This window comes from Zootoca vivipara, chromosome 2, assembly GCF_965207765.1.
Source record: "Zootoca vivipara chromosome 2, rZooViv2.hap1.1, whole genome shotgun sequence".
Lineage (NCBI taxonomy): Eukaryota > Metazoa > Chordata > Lepidosauria > Squamata > Lacertidae > Zootoca > Zootoca vivipara.
The window spans coordinates 110,462,077-110,486,937 of NC_142584.1; the positions used below are offsets into that span (position 1 = coordinate 110,462,077).

Here is a 24,861-nt window from a genome sequence, read left to right on the forward strand (position 1 = left end):
GCAAATTTGTTATGCACCTACAGTAGGTTCAGACAGTCAAGCAGTTGTATATTTTTATACCAATGAGGACGGCACGACAGTCTCGCACGCCCATTACATACACATGCATATGAATTTAAAATTGCTGCTTTAATCTGCTGCACCCTCTTCCTCTCTTGTCATCTGATTAACTAGCTCTTCCAATGATTCAAAATTTGGCACAGAAATCCGCCGCTCCATAAAAAAACGGACACAAAAAAGGAAACTATCACAGACAGTGATGGGAGGACAAAGCCAGAGAACCAATCCTCGGAATATCCTTCCATATGAAAAGGGTAGCTAAGCAGCCAATCTTTTATTAGCGGACAAGTAAAACGCATTCCGTCAGGTGACCGAGATACAGATCTTTAAACCCAACAGACTCACGACTCAGCCAGGCTTTATTTCCTGCTTCTTTCTCCAAGCAGTTCTGGGCAGCACGAGTAGGGTTTTTTCCTTCCGCCTTTTGTCTTCACAACAACAACCCTACGGGGTAGACTGAGCTGAGTGTGCGAATGGTTCAAAGGCACCCAGTGAGCTTTCTGGCTGAGTGACGATTTGTACTTTGGGTCTCCTCAGCCACAGAGAGGCAACTCTGGGTGTAGCCCTAGATTAAGGCTTGAGAAGCCCCCTACGATCCCCCGCTGTGTGTCGAGCGGGATGGGGGGGGAAACGCAGGATCTTTCCTGTCACACAGGCGGGATGTTAAGCCCTCTACGATGCCCGCTGCATGACAGGCAGGATTGGGGGGGGGGGAAGACAGGAAAGATCCTGCGCTCCCCCCCCCATCCCACCCAACACACAACGTGGATCGTAGGGCGCTTGCCTTCCCCGAGAACGCGCCTGGCTTTCTCAGCGAAGGCAAGCGGGGGACACCTAGCCCGCCCACTTAGCTTCCCCGAGAAGGTGCCCGGCTTTCTCGGCGAAGGCAAGCGGGCGGACACCTAGTTCCTCCCCCGCTAGTTCCTCTTTGTGTTCCGCTGGTCTCTGCCGGGGCAGAAACCAGCGGAACACAAAGGGGAACCAGCTGCAGCAGGGAAAGAAGGCAAAGGAAGATCAGCTGAGAGGCGCTGACAGCTGTCAGCGCCTCTCAGCTGATCTTCCTTTGCCTTCTTCCCTTGCTACAGCTGGTTCCCCTTTCGCTAGATGAATGCCCTGATTTTCTGATCGGAGGTTTTTATGGCCACACTTCGCATGATGAAGCGGTGGCCATAGAAAACCTCGTCGTAAAGTGAGGCAACCACCGATCAGAAAATCATTTCGTTAAGCGAAATTTTTGTCTAGCAGGGCATTCGTCTAGCGAGGCACCACTGTACTGCAGTCACATAATCAGTAGCTGAACTGGGTTCCACACGGTCACAAAAACAAAGCGAAAAAGTCGCAAAAACAAAAATGCAAAATAAACAGCAAAAACAGACAGACCTCAGCCTAACACTCAAAACCGAGCACGTTCAGCCTCCGAAAAAGGTTCGCAAACCAGAACACTTACTTCTGGGTTTGCAGTGTTTGGGTTGCAAGTTGTTTGAGTACCAAAGGCATTTGAGAACCAAGGTACCCCTGTAATGGCGCTCTAACCACTGCTCACTGGGGTAGCCTACAGTGGTACCTCGGGTTACAGACGCTTCAGGTTACAGACTCCACTAACCTGGAAGTAGTACCTCAGGATAAGAACTTTGCTTCAGGATAAGAACAGAAATTGTGCGGTGGCAGCGCGGTAGCAGCAGGAGGCCCCATTAGCTAAAGTGGTACCTTAGGTTAAGAACAGTTTCAGATTAAGAACAGACCTCCGGAACGAATTAAGTTCTTAACCAGAGGTGCCTCTGTATTTGCCAGGTGTATGATGAAGATTTCTGGATGTCAGGCTGGCAAAAGACATTTCCATCTGGCTGCCCCCTCCAGCTTTCTTAAACAGGTAAACAGAAGAGTTTATTTATTGCTTTTATATCACATCTTTTCCTCCAAGGATTAACCTTCAGTTAATCCCCACAACGTGGACCCAGGTGACGCTGTGGCCTAGGGCTTGCTGATCAGAAGGTCGGCGGTTCGAATCCCTGTGACGGGGTGAGCTCCCGTTGCTCGGTCCCAGCTCCTGCCAACCTAGCAGTTCGAAAGCACACCAATGCAAGTAGATAAATAGGTACCGCTACAGCGGGAAGGTAAACGGCGTTTCCATGTGCTGCTCTGGTTTGCCAGAAGCGGCTTTGTCATGCTGGCCACATGACCTGGAAGCTATACGCTGGCTCCCTCGGCCAATAATGCGAAATGAGCGCGCAACCCCAGAGTCGGTCACGACTGGACCTAATGGTCAGGGGTCCCTTTACCTAATCCCCACAACAGCCCTGTGAGGTGGGCTGAGAGACTGTCACTGACTCCAAGGTCACCCAGTGAGCTTCATGACAGAATAGGGATTTGAACCCTGATCTCCCAGTCCTAGTCCAACCTTCTAACTATTACAGCACACTGTCTTCCCAGAGTCCTCCTGCGCTCAATACGTATGGGGAAAGCAAAATGTCACTTAGAGAAGGATCTGAAACATCTCCCTTGAAGCTTGCATTTGTTTTCTTTTTCCTGGATCGTTTCATTTGATGTTTTAACATTTTGAAAACTGCTTGGGAGATTTCCCCCCCCTTTAAAAGTTAAAGCTTTATAGGAATGAAATTAATAAGAATAGGAATAAGAATAAAAAATTCATTGCAAAAAAAAAAAAATGACGCCTAGACTTTCCGCTGTGGCAACCGTAACCTAGGTTAAAGGTGCCATTTGGCGTGGTTTAACCCACGCGGGTGGCACTGTGGGTTAAACCACGGAGCCTAGGACTTGCCGATCAGAAGGTCGGCGGTTCGAATCCCCGCCACGGGGTGAGCTCCCGTTGCTCGGTCCCTGGTCCTGCCAACCTAGCAGTTTGAAAGCACATCAAAGTGCAAGGAAGATAAACAGCGGGAAGGTAAACGGCGTTTCCGTGCGCTGCTCTGGTTTGCCAGAAGCGGCTTTGTCATGCTGGCCACATGACCCAGAAGTTGAACGCCGGCTCCCTCGGCCAGTAAAGCGAGATGCGCGCCGCAACCCCAGAGTCATCCGCGACTGGACCCAAAGGTCAGGGGTCCCTTTACCTTTACCTTTATACAGCTGAGTGTCTAACACTGTTGGGGAAGGAGATTGCCAGCAATGCCATCCCGTTGTTGAGAGAATTGCACAGGCTAACAAGTAGTGAGCGGGTGAAGCTCAAGGTGCTGGTTTTGGTGTAGGAAGACCTACGGTATACAGCTTGGGACACAGCTTGTCGATCACAGCACTCTGCAGGCCACCTCTGTTGTCTTTTGGGCACCCGCTGAAGACACCTGAGATTCAGAAGCTGGTGCCTTCTAACTGGGCCAGCCTACTTTGTCCTTGGCACATGCAAACATCTGCATTTCACAGAACCCTGGGGGGGGGGGTTGAGCAGTAGCAGAAATCATGTCAGACTAATCTGATCTCATTTTTTGACAGAATTACAAGCCTGGTAGATGAAGGGAACGCTGTGGATGTAGCCTATCTTGATTTCAGCAAGGCCTTTGACAAGGTGCCCCATGATATTCTTGTAAAGATGCTGGTAAAATGCGGGCTAGACAATGCTACCATTCAGTGGATTTGTAACTGGCTGACTGACCGAACCCAAAGGGTGCTCATCAATGGCTCCTCCTCATCCTGGAGAGTAGTGACTAGTGGGGTGCCACAGGGTTCTGTCTTGGGCCCAGTCTTGTTCCACATCTTTATCAATGACTTGGATGATGGGCTTGAGGGCATCCTGAGCAAGTTTGCAGATGACACCAAATTGGGAGGGGTGGCTAACACCCCAGAGGACAGGATCACACTTCAGAATGACCTTAACAGATTAGACAACTGGGCCAAAGCAAACAAGATGAATTTTAACAAGGAGAAATGTAAAGTACTACACTTGGGCAAAAAAAAATGAAAGGCACAAATACAGGATGGGAGACACCTGGCTTGAGAGCAGTACATGTGAAAAGGATCTAGGAGTCTTGGTAGACCACAAACTTGACATGAGTCAGCAGTGTGATGCAGCAGCTAAAAAAGCCAATGCAATTCTGGGCTGCATCAATAGGAGTATAGCATCTAGATCAAGGGAAGTAATAGTACCACTGTATTCTGCTCTGGTCAGACCTCACCTGGAGTACTGTGTCCAGTTCTGGGCACCACAGTTCAAGAAGGATACTGATAAGCTGGAACGTGTCCAGAAGAGGGCAACCAAAATGGTCAAAGGCCTGGAAACGATGCCTTATGAGGAACGGCTTAGGGAGCTGGGTATGTTTAGCCTGGACAAGAGAACGTTAAGGGGTGATATGATAACCATGTTCAAATATATAAAAGGATGTCATATAGAGGAGGGAGAAAGGTTGTTTTCTGCTGCTCCAGAGAAGTGGACACGGAGCAACGGATTCAAACTACAAGAAAGAAAATTCCACCTAAACATTAGGAAGAACTTCCTGACAGTAAGAGCTGTTCGGCAGTGGAATTTGCTGCCAAGGAGTGTGGTGGAGTCTCCTTCTTTGGAGGTCTTTAAGCAGAGGCTTGACAGCCATCTGTCAGGAATGCTTTGATGGTGTTTCCTGCTTGGCAGGGGGTTGGACTGGATGGCCCTTGTGGTCTCTTCCAACTCTATGATTCTATGATTCCAGGTGTGTGTGTAAATATACTTAGGTGAAAAAGAGGCCAGGTTTCCAGAGGCTGAACACATTTGCATTGCATTGCAGATAAGGAGCTATCTTTCAAAGCCGAAAATACTGAGCCTTGACAATACTAGGCGATTTGCAAAACTAGGTTACAAAGAACGGAAAACAATTGCCTTTTATTATAATCCCCACCACCCAGCGCTCACAAGGGGAGCATTGCAGTCAGCTGCAATGGCCTACAACCCTGCCCCCCCAAAAAACTGAATTACAAATTTACACTCATACCTTTTTAGAAACCATTGCATAGACTTGCTTTCCCCCCAGAAAGAACAGAAAAGGAGTGTTTACACACCAACAGAAAAAAGCACAATAGGGTGGGTAGAATTATTTGTTCTTTTACCGTAATACTCCACCTTGTAACTAGTCTCCCTCTCCCATTTTATCCTTACAACAATCCTGCGTGGTAGGTTAAGCAGAAAGAGGGGGAAGGGGAGAGTTACTGGCTTGGGGTCATCCAGCTTGACAGGCAAGTGGGAAATTCAAGTTCAGGCTCCCCCCAGTCTGAGGAGCTCCTAGCCACACTGAGGTGCCCAAAGAAAGCTGGGCTCAACTCCCCATTCAGACATGATGCTGGATAGTCCCTGAGCCCACCAGCTTCTTACAGACTTAGCCAAGCCATGTGTAAGGTTGTCTCAAGAATAAAGGGGGCGGGGAGGGAGAGAACTGTTTGCTGTCCTGGGGATAGTGTGGTGCAGTGGTTAGAGGGCACCACACTAGGACCTGGCAGACCGGGGTTCAAATTCCTACTCGGCCATCAAGCTCACTGGGTGTCCTTGGTCACTGCCTCTCAGCCCAACCTACCTCAGAGTTGTTTTGGAAATTAATCGAGTCGTGAGGAGAACCATTTATGCCACCTTGAACTGCTTGGAGGAAAGGAAGGGATAGTGATATAATATAATAAGAATTAAAGATAAACAATCAAACAAACAAGCACAACTTCTAGATAAGTGCAAGACTTAAAAGTTGGAGCCTGGCACTCAGGACTGGCACCCAGAATCATAGTAATCATAGTAATCATAGTAATCATAGAATCATAGTATTTATTATCTATACCCCGTCCATCTGGCTGGGTTTCCCCAGCCACTCTGGGTGGCTCCCAATGAGAATATTAAAAACATGATACGACATTAAACATTAAAAACTTCAGATGTCTTCTAAAAGTCAGATAGTTGTTTATTTCCTTGACATCTGATAGGAGGGCTTTCCTCAGGGCAGGTGCCACTACCGAGAAGGCCCTTTGCCTGGTTCCCTGTAACTTGGTTTCTCGCAGCGAGGGAACCGCCAGAAGGCCCTCAGAGCTGGACCTCAGTGTCTGGGCTGAACGATGGGGGTGGAGACGCTCCTTCAGGTATACTGGGCAGAGGCCGTAAATAGTACTGCATATTCCTGCATATAAGACTACTTCTTAACCCAGGAAAATATTCTCAAAAGTTGGGGGTCATCTTATACGCCGAGTCGTATTACTTATACGGTGAGTATATCGTAAACTCTTTATTTTAACTGGAAAAGTTGGGGGTCCTCTTATACACCCAGTCATTTTATATGCCGGAATATACGGTAATTCACCCAAGCATGTGCAGAATCCCTCGCCACTGAGTCGTGGCGCAAAACATTTGGCACTTCACCTGAGGAGAGCAAGCTTCCGCAACAAAGGCTGCAGTTTCTCAGCCCAAAGCAGAGGGGCCTCTGGTCCTCCACTCCAAGCAGTCCGCCAACAATCAGGGACGATGGGAGTTGTAGTCCAACAGCATCTGAAACTCCACATCGGCCCCTGTTTTGCCTGCAAACCTGGATTCCCAGCACCTCCTCTATTGGCCGCTGAAGGCCTGGCAAGCTGCCACAGGAAGCAGCTGAGCATCTCCCAGGAAAGGCGGCAGGTGGCTTCAGAGATGCAGTGAATGCCCTACTGGGGTTTAAAGGAGTGGATTGCCTTGCTTCCAAGGAGGAAGGCGTCCCAGATCCCGGACTTTAGTTATCCCTGAGCCCTTACCTGGCTGAAGGCTCTGTGTTGATGTACACACTCCTGAATCATGAACTGCTTGCTCAGAGAGGCCTCGCCCCAATGGCTGGTCCTTCTGGCCACCTTCCCAGTTCCTGGGGATTATGAGGACTCTTCCTGGTCCAGCCTCCTCCTTTCAGCCAATAGCAACACAAGGAGGTGGGGACAGAAGCTCCCTCAGGTGTTTTGTCCCTGCGGTGTTTGTTCACTGCAGTGAGAAGGAGCACAGGAAGGACACTGGCACCTGGCACAGTGGCTAGAGTAGGATCCAGGAGAGTCTGGAGTTCAAATCCCCGCTCGGCCACAAAGCTCTCTAGGCGACCTTCGTCCGATCACTGCCTCTTTCAGCCTACCTCACAGGGTTGTCGCAATGAGACGAACTGCGTACGCTACATTGAGCGCCTCGGAGAAAGAAAGAAGGTTCTTTTTATCATATGTGGTGGTTTTGTAGCAAGCTTAAAGCTTACTGGGAGATGATATATAATGAAATGAAAAGGATGTTTAAAATAACCTTTGTAAAAAACAACAACAACAAACCCAGAAGCTTTTCTTTTGGGAATTATAGGGATAGAACTACTTTTATTGTATATAAACTTATTCTTGTACAGTATGCAACTACAGTGGCAAGAATGTTACTTGCTCAAAAATGGAAAGAGGAAGAAGTCCCAGCAAAGGAAGACTGGATACAAAAACTGATGGAATATGCAGAAATGGCAAAACCTTCCATTAAGAAGAATAAGAAGGCAAGATAACAAACTTTTTATAAACGAATGGAAATGGTTTATTGAATATTTACAGATAAATTGTAAACAGATAAGAACATTGGCAGGATTATTGTAATAAGCTGCAGTTTTAAAGGGGATATATTTAAAGAAGATGAATAAATGAGCCAAGTAGGTCAATTTGGATATGCAGGAGATATTAAAAATTAATTTAAGGAACCGCAGAAGTCAAGTTTCGAAGTGTCAAAATGATTGTAAAATTAATGAAATGCATAAACTTGAAAAGAGTGTGTGATATGAATTAATAAACTAGGATCAGTCACAGTGGGCTGTTGACCTTAGGCCGCTGATGAAGACTGCCGATCTCTGAATGGTCCCCACTTGGAAACAGGCCCTGCAAATAAAGAACTAGCACCCACCAGTCAACTCGGTTTTTAGCTCTCTGCGTTCCCATGTATTATTTTGAAAAGAGCGCTGTGTTTTAAAGGTGTGCCTGTGAGCCGACTCTGTAGGAGAGGGGCCAAAAGGCAATCCTTAAAAAAGGATTGTATAAATGCATGAAGTGAGAGTCCTGTGCAAAACTTGTCTGAGGCCTGAGGCAGGCGGCTTGAAAGAATAAAGTTATAAACTTTAAAAAAAAGCAGCTGGTCCCTGGTGGAGGCCCCAACCAGCTCAGCCATTGGAGGCTCAGGGGGGAAAGGCTGTCACCCACACCTCTGCAGGAGGAAAAACTGTTTTGACTGTTTTTAGCACTCAAACTTGTAAGGAAAAGTGCTAAAGGGCAGGGTGTAGAACAGACAAACAGCCCTGCCTACCCCTCCTCTGTTCTAGCTGGTTAATTTATTTACATTGTAGAGAACTTCCAAAAACCAAAGAAAAAACACACATTGTAAGAAAAATTCCTGCAGCGCTTAATAAAGCTACAAAGGATGCCTCTATAATGATGGAGACTTTCTTCAATTGTTGAAGGCCTTTTCTAATATTAAACATCACCCACGAACCTGCATGAAGATAACTGAATTCCCCCCCCCAAAAAATAACGGGAGCCTCCGACCCGTTCAAAATCCCCCAGAGGCAGTGTTCAAAATCCCCCAGGGTCATGTTGCAACCACGTGGCAACAACAACTCAAACAACAACAATTTATTATTTACACCCTGCCCATCTGGCTGGGTTTGCCCAATCACTCTGGACGGCTCCCAACAGAATATTAAAAACGCAATAAATACATCAAACATTAAAACCTTCCCTAAACAGGGCTGCCTTCGGATATCTTCTAAAAGTCAAGACAGTTGTTTATTTCCTTGACATCTGTTGGGAGGGCGTTCCACAGGGTGGGCGCCACCACCGAGAAGGCCCTCTGCCTGCTTCCCTGCAACTTGGCTTCTCGCAAGGAGGGAACCGCCAGAAGGCCCTCAGAGCTGGACCTCAGTGTCCGGGCAGAACGATGGGGGTGGAGAAGCTCCTTCAGGTAGATCTCTGGATGCCATGTTGAGCGACTGACATCTCCATCTGGCTAGGGGGTGCTCAGGCACTGCACTCAAAAGGCACACACACACCCCAATGTCAGGCACGTTTTGTGCTCCTGCGGTGCAGCAAACTTTGCTTCTGTGCTGCTGCATGGGCTGCAATCCGCGGCGCACTTTCTCGAGGGCAAGAAAGCCCCTCTGGAGGTGGCGGGGGCTTACTTCCGAGCAAATACAGTCATACCTCGGGTTAAGTACGCTTCAGGTTGAGTACTTTCAATTTAAGTACTCCACAGACCCGTCTGGAACGGATTAATCCACTTTCCATTACTTTCAATGGGAAAGTTCGTTTCAGGTTAAATACGCTTCAGATTAAGTACGGACTTCCAGAACCAATTAAGTACTTAACCTGAGGTACCACTGTAAATATCAATAATAAATTTCATTGGAGGGGGGGGGAGAGAAAGGGGCCTAGACATTCTGTTGTGGCGACCGTAACCTAAGGTGTCCCTTGGCGGTTAGCTTTTAAACCTGAGTTTCTAACACTGGCTGGAGGTTTTTAACCTACCATGGATGCTTTAGCCGAGATTCCCTCATAGCCAGGGGTTGGAATAGATGACCCCGCGGGTCCCTTCCAATTCAACAGAGTAGGCATGATTCTATTCTGCCACCCATTTGCCATTGTGGCCTCAGCAGCCAGTCCTCTGGGACAAAGAGACGGAGAGAGCTTCCTCTCTGCTCCCTTATAATTGCTTTCTTGCTGGCATCTGGCCGTGTTGCCAACCTCGGTGACTCACCCTCCAATTAAAGTTGATGCACAATCCCCAACCACAGAAACAGAAGCCTGAGAAGAATGCAGAAGACAACCAAGGACTCCCGGCAGTTAAACAGATTATAACAGAGACTTTAAAAAAAGTCACACAGTGACCAGGTAACCGTCTTCTGTAACTGCAGAGAAGAGAGGGCACCGGGCGAAACGGTCGTGAAAGGATTACAGTGCACAAGGCATGGGGAACCTCAAAGCCAGGGTGTGGGTGGGTGTCTAATGCGGCCCTCCAGGCCTCCCTATCTGGCCCTTGAGACTTTGTACAACCTGCATCTCCCACTGGCTTCTTCCTCTACTGACTATTCCTGGAAGGAATACATACATCTTTGAACTTCGACAATCCCTCTTTACTCATTTGAATGGAGAGTAGAGCATTTTTGGCATCACCCACCATGTCTATGTGGCCCCCTAAAGGTTGTGCACAATGGGATGTGGCCCTCCAGGCTGGAGGAGGTTACAGAAAAGGAAGCCAGGCTTATTCCCAGGTAAATGGTTTTAAGATTGCTTGGTTTTCCAAGACCATCAGCAATAGAGGGTGAAATAAACAAATTAGGGTCATATACACATACTCTCTCTCTCTCTGTTCATCAATGTACCAAGCAGACGCGTACACAAGTGTATGGGCCACATGTGTGAAGCAGCAAAGGGGACAGTCCTGAAACCATTTTGACTCTCCCAGACTGACCAAATGGTTTCTCTGAAAGGAGGGAGGAAATGGGAAAACCTCCCCATTGTCTCTGTGCTCACAGATCCTGCCTTAAGGGCACATTTAAGGTGTGAATGGGGTGAACCTGGGACATGGATTCCGGAATTGAGTAGTTATAATAACAAAAGAGAGAATAATGCAATCAGATAGCTGGCAGACACTACCGGTAAACAACGGGCTCAGATTTCTGTTGAAGGCGGCCCTTTTCTATGATGTAGGTATGATGACCCTGGGGGGTGGTCTTGGGCTACACCCCTTCTGTGATGTATGTATGATGTAGGGAGGGGTGGTCTTGAGCTCCAGGGCAGGGAATTTCAAAATGGCTATAGAAGGGCAGGCACACATTTGTTCTGGGTCCTCCTCCTTTCTCCTGCCTGTGAGGGAGCACCCTGTTGCAACAGTCAATAAAGATCAGGCTTATAGCTGCTTTGCTTCTCAATATTCTCTGGTTGGCCTCTCGTTATTTTCTCCTACCGATGGAGAACCTACAAAGGACTCTACAAGGGCTCTTGTGTACCCCATAAGGGAATGAGGGCAGATTTTGTTTATTGCAAGGTGGAAACCACTGTTTTATATTCCAAGCCAGAAAGTGAGTTCTGTTCGTAGAATTGTAGAGTCGGAAGGGACCCCCCCCAGGGGCCTCTAGTCCAACCCCCTGTGGCTGCAACGCCCCCTGACCATCAGGTCCAGTCGTGTCTGACTCTGGGGTTGCGGCACTATTCTCGCTCTATAGGCCGAGGGAGCCGGCGTTTGTCCGCAGACAGCTTCCGGGTCATGTGGCCAGCATGACAAAGCTGCTTCTGGCGAACCAGAGCAGCGCACGGAAACGGTGTTTACCTTCCCGCCGGAGCGGTCCCTATTTATCTACTTGCACTTTGATGTGCTTTCGAACTGCTAGGTGGGCAGGAGCTGGGACCGAGCAACAGGAGCTCACCCCGTTGCAAGGATTTGAACCGCCGACCTTCTGATCAGCAAGCCCTAGGCTCAGTGGTTTAACCCACAGCGCCACCTGGGTCCCCTGTGGCTGCAACGCAGGAATCTCAAATTAAGCATCCATGACAGATGGTAATCCAACCTCTGCTTGAAAACCTCCAAGGAAGGAGAGTCCACAACCTTCCAAGCTGCTCCACTGTTGAACAGATTTTACTGTCAGAAAGTTCTTCCTGATGTTTAGTCGGAATTTCCTTTCTTGTAACTTGAAGCCATCGCTTCAAGTCCTACCCTCCAGAGCAGGATATTTGTAAGCCAACCAGGGAGCCTTTTGTGCATAAAAGCAGGATGCGTTGCTGCTTTTTAAAAACGCCACTCCAATATAATATGCTATTACTAAAACGTTCTAATCTCAAAAGTGGCATTACTAATTTATGAGAATATTTTTATCCTGCACCTTCCGTTCCATCCCGTCCCCCAGAATAATATCATAAAAATGCTAACAATATTAAAAAATATATGAGCAATTCAAAACCCCAGAAGAGCGAGCCTAGCAAACAGTACCAAAAAAAAAAAAAAAAAGACCGGCGCTACACTAGGAAAAACATGCATCTTCCCAAAAGCGTATTTCTTTTAATAATGACCCAGAAAAGCTACAATAAATATTTCTATGCAAGATAGATTTTTTGCTAAGGCCCTGAATCTTTAACAGAATAGCCCTATACTTGTCTACAGTTGTACCTTGGTTTTCGAACAGCCTAGTTCTCAAACGTTTAGGCTCCCAAACAATCGAAACCCGGAAGAGACTGTTTCGGTTTTCGAATGTTCTTTTGGAAGCCAAACGTCCGATGGCGCTTCTACGGCTTCTGATTGGCTGCAGGAAGCCATGCTCTGGTTTTCGAACATTTTGGAAGTCGAAGGGCCTTCCGGAACAGATTCCGTTTGACTTCCAAGGTACGACTGTACTCGGCTTGCCCCCAAATGGGTATAGAATTGGAGCCTCAACCTCTTGTTGAAATGAATATCCTGATATAGGAACTTGGGAAACTGCCTCATACAGAATCAGGTTCCAGGCAGAATGCTGGAGATTGTACCTAAGATCAGGCTTCCTCAAACTCAGCCCTCCAGATGTTTTTGGCATACAGCTCCCATGATCTGTAGCTAGCAAGACCAGTGGTCAGGGACGATGGGAATTGTAGTCTCAAAACATCTGGAGGGCCGAGTTTGAGTAAGCCTGCCTAAAATGTTTTTGCATGCAAAGATTCTCAACCTTTGGCCTTTCCTTAGGCAGGAATAAACAGCTGCACAGATATAAAGCCCTGTTTAGGGAAGCTTTTAATCTTTAAGAAATTAGTGTATTTTAATATTTCTGTTGGAAGCCGCCCAGAGTGGCTGGGGAAACCCAGCCAGATGGGCGAGGTATAAATAATAAATTATTATTAAAATTATTATTATTATATAAGATGGGGGACACCTGACTTACTAGCAGTACATGTGAAAAGGATCTGATATTAAAATTATTATTATTATTATTATTATTATTATTATTATTATTATTATTTACTTATACCCCGCCCATCTGGCCAGGCCTCCACAGCCACTCTGGGCAACTTCCAACAGGATATTAAAAACACGGTAAAATATCAAACATTAAAAACTTCCCTAAACATGAGTCAGCAGTGCAATGCAGCAGCAAATGAAACAAATGCTATTCTATTCTATTTATTTATTATTATTATTCTACTTTAAAGTATTTTATTTTTAATTTGTACAGTTTGCATTATCACCAACACAAAATTACATCTTTCGTTCAAAACTTCATCCCCCTCGGCCCCCCTCCCCCCTTTCTGTGGTTGCTAATGCAATATCTTTTACCTCTGCATATCAAAGTCCAATTTATATTTCTAATTATCCTTCATAGTCCATTAAAGTTATTCTCACTGCACGATGTTAAGTCAACCCTACCAATGACTACCTACCGGTACCTCCTTCTTTGGAGGTCTTTAAGCAGAGGCTTGACAGCCATCTGTCAGGAATGCTTTGATGGTGTTTCCTGCTTGGCAGGGGGTTGGACTGGATGGCCCTTGTGGTCTCTTCCAACTCTATGATTCTATGACTTAAGTCGTGTACGATAATTTTTCAAATATTCTGCAAATATTCTAGGCCACATCAACAGAAGTATAGTGTCCAGATCAAGGGAAGTCTATTCTATTCTGCCTTGGGTCAGACCACAGCTAGAATACTGTGTCCAGTTCTAGGTTTCACAATAAAAGAAGCAGGGCATTTTTGCAGCCAGAACTCTGTTTCGGTACTTCATCACTGACATTATAAGAGAACGAGGGAGGCGTTCATGGCGAGTTCTGGCAGCTCTTTTTCTAGAAAACTAGCACTGTTAAGAAGGAGATTGAGAAGCTGGAAGGTGTGCAGAGGAGGGCAACTAAGATGATCAAAGGTCTGGAAAGTGAGCCTTATGGGGAACGGTTATGGGGAGCTGGATATGTTTAGCCTGGAAGATGTTTAGCCTGAGAGGAGATAGGATATCTCTCTTCAAATATCTCAAGGGCTGTCACATGGAAGGGGGGATCAAGCTGGTTTTCCCCTGCTCTGGAGGGTAGGATCCAAAACAACAGATTCAAGATACAATAAAGGGGATTCCGGCTAAACATCAGGAAGAACTTTCTGAGCTGTTCAACAGAGGTTCAACCTTGGGAGGTTCTAGACCATAGCTGTCAAGTTCTCCCTTTTTTTAAGGGAAATTCCCTTATGCTGAATTGGCTTCCTCGCGAGAAAAGGGAAAACTTGACAGCTATGTTCTGGACTCTCCTTCCTTGGAGCTCTTTGAGCATAGGTTAGAGCAGTGTTTCTCAACCAGTGTGCCTCCAGATGTTTTGGGACTACAACTCCCATCATCCCTAGCTAGCAAGACCAGTGGTCAGGAATGATGGGAGTTGTAGTCCCAAAACATCTGGAGGCACACTGGTTGAGAAACACTGGGTTAGAGCAGGCATCCCCAAACTTCGGCCCTCCAGATGTTTTGGACTACAATTCCCATCTTCCCCGACCACTGGTCCTGTTAGCTAGGGATCATGGGAGTTGTAGGCCAAAACATCTGGAGGGCCACAGTTTGGGGATGCCTGGGTTAGAGGGTCATCTGCTATGGATGCTTTAGCTGAGATTCCTGCATTGCAGGGGGTTGGGCTAGATGACCCTTGGGGTCCCTCCCAACTCTACAATTTTACGATTCTATGCATCACAGATGGGGTGAGGTGGGGACAGAGTGTATGACCACCGCAGCATACAAGCAGCCTCTTGTGGGTGGGATGCACCCCCAGTTCCCAAATCGTTGGAAGTCTAAAGAAGCACCTCAAACTGGGCACAGAATCAAAACGGGGGTTGCGCTTCTGTGCTTTGCACACACACTCATTTACTAGCGTCGATGGCACATCAAAAGCTTCAGCCACTGCCCCCTCTCCTTCCCAGTCCGTTGCCGAAATCAATGGCACTTCAGTTTGCTTCCTTTTGCCCGAATCATATCTACTCCCTTCCAGTGAAACATTACACCCGGCTCAGCAGAGGCGCGCGACAGTAAACAAGACGGGGCACGGAGTCACACGCCAAATTAACAGCACCAACACACCCGCTGAATAAACACCGACATGCAGAAACAGTGAATCAGCCACACAGATTGAGAAGCGAGAGGGGGTTTGAAGGCAGCAAGTGATTTATAGATTGTCCCAAAGAGAAAGCATAAGACAATAAGTGTTAAGATAATTATTCTTGGGTGGAAGATGGAAACACAGACATCACCAGGGTGCCGGGAAGCAAACTCACAGAAGAACCCAGTGGGATTTGCCCTCCCTTAATGAATTTATTAATTCCATTTTCTTTTTCGTTTCCAGATGTTACTGAACTACAACTCCCATCATCAGGGGGTTTGAGCTGGGTGTTCATCAGTATGCGGATGATACCCAGCTCTACCTCTCTTTCAAATCAGAACCAGTGAAGGCAGTGAAGGTCCTGGAGGCAGTTGGAGGATGGATGGCGGCTAACAGGTTGAGGTTGAATCCTGACAAGACAGAAGTACTGTTCGTGGGGGACAGGAGGCGGGCAGGTGTGGAGGATTCCCTGGTTCTGAATGGGGTAACTGTGCCCCTGAAGGACCAGGTGCGCAGCCTGGGAGTCATTTTGGACTCACAGCTGTCCATGGAGGCGCAGGTCAATTCTCTGTCCAGGGCAGCTGTCTATCAGCTCCATCTGGTACGCAGGTTGAGACCCTACTTGCTGGCGGACTGTCTCGCCAGAGTGGTGCATGCTCTAGTTATCTCCCGCTTGGACTACTGCAATGCGCTCTACGTGGGGCTACCTTTGAAGGTGACTCGGAAACTACAACTAATCCAGAATGCGGCAGCTAGACTGGTGACTGGGAGCGGCCGCCGAGACCACATAACACCGGTTTTGAAAGATCTACATTGGCTCCCAGTACGTTTCCGAGCACAATTCAAAGTGTTGGTGCTGACCTTTAAAGCCCTAAATGGCCTCGGTCAGTATACCTGAAGGAGCGTCTCCATCCCCATCGTTCTGCCCGGACACTGAGGTCCAGCACCGAGGGTCTTCTGGCGGTTCCCTCGTTGCGAGAAGCCAAGTTGCAGGGAACTAGGCAGAGGGCCTTCTCGGTGGTGGCGCCTGCCCTGTGGAACGCCCTCCCAACAGATGTCAAATAGGAAAACAACTGCCAGACTTTTAGAAGACATCTGAAGGCAGCCCTTTTCAGGGAGGCTTTTAATGTTTAATAGATTACTGTGTTCTGTTTTTCTGTTGGAAGCCGCCCAGAGTGGCTGGGGAGACCCAGCCAGATGGGCGGGGTATAAATAATAAATTATTATTATATATTATTATTATCATTGGATATGCTTGCGTGAGCTGATGCAAGATGTTGTTCAGCAGCGACAAGATCCTTTTTAGATCTTTTAATTGTTTTATAATGTGTGCATCTGCCGCCCTGGGCGGCTTCGGGAGGAAGGGCAGGATAGAATAAATTTAAATAAACACATAATATTTCATACCAACATCTGGAGGCCCAATGGTTCCTCGCCCCTGCCCTAGTCCCTCCCAAACCACTTCCTTCCAGATATTTCACACCCAGGCTTGTTCAGTCAAGCTGCCATTTGTCAGGAACTCCCTGCCAAGATGACAATGCTCGTAGAATCATAGAGTTGGAAGGGACCCTGAGGATCATCTAGTCCAACCCCCTGCAATGCAGGAATATGCAACTGCCCCATACGGGAATCAAACCTGCAACCTTGGCATTATCAGCATCCTGCTCCAGCCAACTGAGCTATCGAGGCTCATTTTCCTTCCGTTAGCTCAGCATCTCTTTATCTGCTCTTTAGCTGTGGTCACTCATCTTCATCATCCTCATTATTTATTGCATTTTTATCCCACCTTCCAATCCAAGGAGCTCTCCATCTCTAGATTATCCTCGCAACAAGTCAGGCTGAGAGACTGTGTCTGGCTACGAGGTCACCCAGTGAGCTTCACGGTCGAGTGGGAATCCGAACCCTGGTCTCCCAGGTCCAACATCCTAACCACTACACCACACTGCCTGCATTGCCAGGGGTTGGAATTTATAACCCTTGGAATGAGCCAAATCTACAGCTCTGAGATTCTATGCCAGGTGGTGCTTCCAAGCAAAGTTCAGGCAGCATTGCAAGTGTACATAATATTCCTAAATTCATTTTCTTGCATTCCATAGAATCATAGAGTTGGAAGAGACCACAAGGGCCATCCAGTCCAACCCCTTGCCAAGCAGGAAACTCCATCAAAGCATTCCTGACAGATGGCTGTCAAGCCTCCGCTTAAAGATCTCCAAAGAAGGAGACTCCACCACACTCCTTGGCAGCAAATTCCACTGTCGAACAGCTCTTACTGTCAGGAAGTTCTTATATCCCCCACTTTCTTTAACCATGGAACCCAGGTGGTGTTCATGAGGTTACCAGGAGGTCACACACCCAGGCACTGACCAGACCCAATGATGCTTAGCTTCAGAAAGGTATGTCTTCAGACTGCCAAAATCTCTCTTCTTAGCAGGTATAAAACCAATTGCAACACACACGCTAGAACAATTCCATCAAAATATTGCAACATCTATGATTAAAATGTGCAATAAAGCAACCCCATTAAGATGGAACAACAGTTAAAACAGCAATTAAAATTATCATTTCATACATATCCTGGGTGCCAGTTGAGGGGGGGGGGGAGAAGGAGGATTGCAGTATTTTCCCACCAACAAAAATATGACTCTAAACATTAGTTTACGGCAGTGAAAAGAGGAGATCAGGGGCAGAGGTGTTTAGTTGCCTCTTCCCATATATGTGTCCCAATGACCACATAAACAACTTGATAATAATAATAATAATAATAATAATAATAATAATAATAATAATAATAATTTGCCCCACCCATCTGGCCAGGCCTCCCCAGCCACTCTGGGCGGCTCCCAGCAGAATATTAAAACACGATAAAACATCAAACATTTAAAACTTCCCCTTGAAGGGCTGCCTTCAGATGTCTTGTAAAAGTAACATCGTTGTTTATTTCCTTGACATCTGAAGGGAGGGCGTTCCACAGGGTGGGTGCCACTACCGAGAAGGCCCTCTGTCTGGTTCCCTGTAACCTCGCTTCTCACAGTGAGGGAACCGCCAGAAGACCCTCGGAGCTGTACCTCAGTGTCTGGGCTGAACAATGGAGGTGGAGACGCTCCTTCATTTATTTACTGCTCAGTAAAACAACCCCCTTGGAAGGTGGATGTTGAGCTACCATAGTATGGATTGCAACCAGGGCACAAGCCAGTGCAGCAAAGGGGTCAAAGAGTCAGACTAGGACCTGGGAGACCAGAGGGTCAAATCCCCACTCAGCCATGAAGCTCGCTGGGTGACCTCAGGCCAGTCATTTCCTCTCAGCCTAGCCTACCTCGCAGGGGTGTTGTGGGAAGTAAACGAAGAGCGAAGAGCCATGCATGCCACCTTGGGCTCCTTGAAGAAAAAAATGGGGTATGAATGCAATAAGTAAGTAAATAAATAGTGCCGTGGCACAGAGTACAGAAAGTGGCCCCAGAGAAAGTCTTTAGTTGCAAACACTCTGCTTGAAAGCACGTGAGCACAAATCGCATGCAGGGGTCTCAGGAGGAGTAAAAAAGGGGCAAAATCATAGCTGTTCTTTTTTGCAAATTAAAACAAAGTTACGGGGGGGAAATAAATGTGCACAATGTATACTGATCACAGTGCAGGATCTTGCTTTTTCGTAATGCAGGACTGATGGCAGATACTTGTTTGTATTTTAATGTGTAGGGAATTTAGGTCCATAACCAGAAACGGCCACAGAAATGTTGCGCAGTTGGTGTGCACCAATTGCCCCAGGACAAAGCCCATGCAAAACCAGTGGCAGCAAAAAAACCGTGTAAGTTCAAAAGTTATTTTATCTATTCAATTCAGGAATTAGAAGCCAATGTTCCAAGTACCTGTCAGTCACCCCAGATTCTTCACACTTACTGACAAAACACCGATGTTGCTGGACTCCAGCTTCCTTTATCTATATAGCCACTGGCTGGGGCTGATGGGAGTTCAAAAACATCTGGAGGGAGGGACATGGGCCCCCTTACTCTCTACCAAGGAGAACGCAGTGAACATATTTTTCCTGGTTTCTCAGTAAGTAAGACTTTTTAAGATGAAAGCTGAAAACACACGGAAGATGTTATAGCTTGGCATTTTGTTGTGGGGGCCAGTCCCCCACTGTCAGGAACTGGCTGGAAGAGGACAAGTGGTAGGAGGCACCAGCTGGGGAACCCCCAAGGGAGCCCCTTGAGGAGGAAGGATCAGAGCCCAGGGATTGGTGACGGGACACCAAGGAGAGGTCAGAGGGGGGGAATTGGGAGGAGGTTCTAGATGCTGAAGGAGCAACAGGGTTTAGTGAGCAGGAGGAATATGTGACAGGGAGCAGTTCAGACACTGAGGCTGAAGCAGAGGAGAGGGGTCAAGAGACTGCTTGGATCAAGAATCCAGGGCGTCTCCCTCTCCTGCTGCAACAAGCCCCCCTCCACCCTGGTTTTGAAGAACATGCTGAATAATGAGGAGGGCAGAACAGAGGCCAGAGGGAGGCAGTTTGAGACTGCTTGGGTAACATCCAGGAGAGGAGGAGCCTTAGATAGGGTGCAGGGCAGGGACCTTCAGTTCTGGCAAGACCTACTGTGAACTGTTGCAGGTAACTTCACCGACAACTGACCTACTGCATCTGACTCCAGCCTTGATACCCACATGGCTACAGCCCTGGGAAAAGTCTATACACCTTGTGTGGAGTTTCCGAGGTCATATCCCAGAGATTCCCCCATACCTCTACATTTGTCACTGACAAATTCTGGACTGTCCAGTTTTTGAGTTGTTTTTTTGGGGACTGGGGTGTAATCGCATCCCACCCAATGCAGGTTGCACAATTATAATTGTTTGCAATGTGGAGGTAGAAGTAGACTGGATGTTTTGCAACAAGGAAAGTGGTGGAGGCCATGCACTGGGAGGTGTGACCTTGATCTGATGCAACTTGTCACCTAGGCTTCCTGCCAGCAAATCAGTGTGCATGCTCAATAAACAGGTTGTCTGAAAGTGCCCTCTCTTAGGGTGAAAGAGGCAGCCAAGGCTGAGCAGATGGGCCATGCTGCAAAGAGGTGGTGGATTAAATAGTCCCAGAAAGGACAGAGGGAACACAGGAAACTGCTATTGGTCCACCAGACTCAGTATTGTCTACACTGACTAGCAGCTCTTAAGATTTCAGGCAGAGAAACTCTCCCAGCCATGCCTGGAGATGCTGGGGATTGAACCTGGGACTTTATATGTACCAGGCAAGAGCTATACCACTGATCTATAACCCTTCCTCAAGCTATGGGAGGAGATGGGGAAGAGCAGAATCTGCATATTGATTCACAGACCAGTTCATCATCAGTTATATAAAAAGGAATCCATTTTTTCCCCAGGCCAGAAAGAGTATCTCTAAGACTTATTTGTTCCTAAAGGTGCAAGCATGGAATAGCTGACCAATCCTCAGAAGAGATGGGAAGGAGAGGAGAAGGAAAAGCAGGGCGCCTACACATCGTACATTTAAGGCACATTACTTCCTGCAAAATAATCTTGGGTACGCAGGGAACTGTACACAATCTTGGGAACTGTAGTTTGCTACTGGTGCTGGGAATTGTAGCTCCATAAGGGGTAAACTGCAAAATTTGTGTGCCTTCACATTAGGGTGCGTACGCAGCCTAAGCTAAGGCAAGCGCTATCTCACCATTTGGAGAAGGGAAGAACTTCCTAGTGGGGATCCCGAACCTGTTAGCACTACAAAACTTGACTTATTTCCTCTCTCCTTTCCAGCCCCTAAAGGGACCCCTGACCGTTAGGTCCAGTTGCGAACGACTCCGGGGTTGCGGTGTTCATCTCACTTTACTGGCCAAGGGAGCAGCGTTTGTCCGCAGACAGCTTCCGGGTCATGTGGCCAGCATGACTAAGCCGCTTCTGGCAAACCAGAGCAGCGCACGGAAATGCCATATACCTTCCCACCAGAGCAGTACCTATTTATCTACTTGCACTTTGACGTGCTTTCGAACTGCTAGATGGGCAGGAGCTGGGACTGAGCAACAGGAGCTCCAATCGTTAAGCTCTAGGCTCAGTGGTTTACACCACAGCGCCACCCATTTCCAGCCCCTAAATATACAGGTGAAACTTGGAAAATTAGAATACCGTCGAAAAGTGCATTTATTTCTGTAGTGCAACTTAAAAGGTGAAACCAATATATGAGATAGCAAGATATGTCACGCCTTTATTTGTTGTCATTGTAATTATTTGTCATGAGGCGGTTCAATTATAAATGGAATGTAATTAATGAAATGTAATAGCAATGTTTATTTTTGTATTATTGTAACTATTTGTTTTATTACTGTGGAATTTCCAAAAGAAAGCACCTGTAAAAATTAAAAGAAAAAGAAAAAATAACAAGTTGCATTACTGAAATAGATGCACTTTCTGACCATATTCTAATTTTCCGAGTTTCACCTATATATAAAACAAAGGAACAGCTTCAAAGTCACAGGCTGTTGGCCAGAGCAGTAACTAATCCTACCCAGCCATTGCATCCAACTATTTTTTGGTTTTGCAGTTGTCGAAATGCCGGTGTGTTTGTCGCTCTGAGCTCCTTTGGGAGGAAAAGCGGGGTGTAAAACCGATGCACAAATGCAACACAACACCCCCTCCCAAACAAAGATGAATTTATCTGACACTGACAAACACACACACACAGAGCCACAAAAATTAGCGAGATCCTGTGAAAATCCAACGCTGCACCAATGGATTGGAGTGAAGCGCGAGATTCTGCTCTTTTCGCTTTGAACAGCAGCCAGACGTGCAGGCGCTAATGTTGCGAAGAGCCTCTCTTGCGTTGCGCACCAAACCGTAGTTCAAATAAATAACTACAGCAGCCGGCAAGCTCGGCAGAAAACGAAAGGAGATGCGAACAAAAGCCCTTCACTTTCCCCTCGGTACGCACTAAGTTATTTGCCCCGCCGAAACGACTATAAACCCCCCCCCCCATTTCTTTTGCGTCTTTTGCAAATCTGCAAGGAATTAACGCTGGCAGGAAGAAATCCGCTCTTTCCTCAGCAATCGAGAAACTAAGGCGTCCCCTCTCCATCCAACCTCATTACAAAGTCATAAAAATATATATATAAATAACTCCGGGTCATAAAAGCCGTTTGGGCTCCTGTGTCTTTAAGGGCTGCCAAGCGGGGGAAATTCCATCAGGTTCGCCTTCTCCCGCCGGTGCAGCTAGGAGAAGGGGTGGGTGGGCGCTGGGGAGCCACCCCGGAGGGAAAGTCCCTTCTGTGTGTGCAACTCTCCAAAAATACAGTATCAATACCTGAAAATCTCAACGGAGGCCAAAATGAAAAGTCGACGCAACCCTCCCGGCTCCCTTGCAGGCCCTTCTCCAGCCAAAGCAGATGCGTATGAATGATCTCTGTTGCGGATCCCCGATCAAGCCCCATTCAGCATCAAACCAAACCCATTCCCATCCTCCTCACCCCTCCACCAACACACGCTCCCAGCTTAAGGTTGTGGAACAATTCGCCACCCCGCCTCTCCTGAATGGGATTCCCCAGCCGTAAACCCCATTGATTCGCAAACTTTTTTTCTTTTTCTTTTTCGCCCTTGCAGTTCCCCACCGCCGCCCATCGGATCTTACCTGGATCAAGTCACCGGCCGCTTCCCTGCCCCCATCCGCCAGCTGATCTCTCCTCTCCTCTCCTCTCCTCTCTCTCTCTCTCTCTTTCTCTTGTTGTTTATTTCCCCTCTCGTGCTGGAGCGCGCGCGTCAGATCCGGGGATGCTCCCCCGCCCCCGGCGACCGCGCAGGCGTCCCTGGAAACCAAATGTTGCAACGTTCTATTCCCACCCCCGCTCCGTTCATCGCGAAACTGGCGCCCCCTAAAGAGAGGAAGAGACCGCGAATCAGTAGGGGGCTGGGGTCAAGCCGGAATTACAACCCCCTCCCTCCCTCCCTCTCTCTCTGTGCTAGAATGTTCCCGGACATCTGGATTTGCAGCAACAATACTGTAATAACAAAAAAGGGCTAATTTGCCTCTTATGGATGCAAACCAAAGTGTCTGCTTCCAGTGCCTGCGGATGTAGGCTTTGATTTCTACCAGTCGCCAGTAAGGGAGCTCAGACTGAAAGGGGAGCCGCACTAAAAGAACTCTCTTGAACCAACCCCTCCCCCGCGTCTTTTAGTTTTACAACCTAATAATCCCCTGCAATAGTTCCCTCGCGTGCATAAATCCTATTAACATTAATGGCATTTGCTCTCAAATTAGGGTTGCAACCAAGTACTGCTGTCATGTGCATTTGCTGCGGGTGCTCAGGCTTCCTGTTGAGGCACCTGGCTGGCCATTTTGAGAATGCTGGAATAGGTGCAACAGCCAGACTCCTCTCTTTTCTTCTCATCTACAGCTGTATCCTGTATAAACCACTGGAACAGACTGTTGCCACATGTTGACACTTAGGCAGAAGTATTGCACCAGCTGCCAGCTGGCCATGTTCAATGAGTTAAGTCCAATGTGCTTTCTCTGGTGTACACAGCCTTATAGAGCTCAGGACCTAAAATATCACCTGTACAGTACTCTGCAGCAGTTACAGGTAGGTAGCTGTGTTGGTCTGACGTAGTCAAAACAAAAAATAAAATAATTTCCTTCCAGGATTTGAACTTGGGACTTTCTGCCTGCAAATCAGATTCTCTACCACTGAACTATACAGTCTTTCTGTATATCTGAAGAAGTGTGCATGCACACGAAAGCTCATACGAATGACAAACTTAGTTGGTGTCAAGGTGCTACTGGAATGAATTTATTTTTTATTTTTTTAGTACTCTGGAGAAGAGGGTCTCCGGGAGCTACAACCTCATCAGGAGATCCATTCCATATCCTTTCATATGGTGACAACACCTACACCTGGGAACTCCATCGCGTTATATTAATTTATGGTTTACTTCCTACATTTATTTCCCACATATATGGTACATGCTAAGGGACCACTGTTGTTATCCGCATATCCCTGGAGCACACAAGCTACTGCCATGAACCACCGTTGGCAGAACTGGCAGCAACAGCAGCAGATACGGTATGTTCTGTGCCTATGGTGATATTGCAGCATTGAGTTCCGCCGGCTTAGGCTGGAAGGTCAAACAAGACTACAGCCAAGAAATTGAAGCAAACCAGTGGCCAGGAGGTCTGATCTTTATTGTTTCAACAAGACTCCAAACTACAACATACAGTCATACCTCGGCTTATGTCCGCTGCGGTTTGAGTACTCTTGGTTTGAGTACTCCGCGGACCCGGAAGAGTTTACTTCCGGGTTCCGCGGCGCACACATGCACAGAAGTGCTCTATCAGCGCTCGCTGGGTTTAAGTAGTTTTCGGAGAGCGAATGGCTCCCCGGAACCAATTAGGTACTTAAACCAAGGTACCACTGTAGAAGAAGCAGAGAGGAGCCTTAATCAATTGTTTACATCCATATTTCAAAGTTTCCCAAAGTTCCCAAAATACATCTCAGGATGCATCATCAAGACACCGTAGATATGTCACAGAAAAGGTGTGGTCTCAGGTAGAAAAAAGGAAAGCCATCAGAACTGAGAATTTTTCCCACTGAGCCAGTACATGGATACGGTACATCTATCAGTGAATTGCTACTTTTGGTATTGACACTTGCCCTGTTTTCCTTTGAGAGACCTGGGGCTAAGCAGGGAGTCACAGGCTCCTGAGCTGAGCTTCCTTTACAGATGCAATGCATTTGCAGATATGTTGCTGTTATTTTCTCTTGACCATGGGTAGGCAAACTAAGACCCAGGGGCAGGATCCAGCCCAATCGCCTTCTCAATCCGGTCCGC

At 47.3% G+C, this 24,861-nt stretch overlaps 1 protein-coding gene across 1 annotated transcript in view; it reads right to left on the minus strand.

Moving 5' to 3' along the window:
- Positions 1-22,793, minus strand: part of PPT2 (palmitoyl-protein thioesterase 2) — a 44,179-nt gene extending 21,386 nt beyond the window's left edge. Inside the window, exon 1 of the mRNA XM_035107124.3 lies at positions 22,667-22,793. The gene's annotated coding sequence lies outside the window, so the exon portion shown is untranslated. The remainder of the gene's footprint in view (positions 1-22,666) is intronic.
- Positions 22,794-24,861: the final 2,068 nt, after the last annotated feature.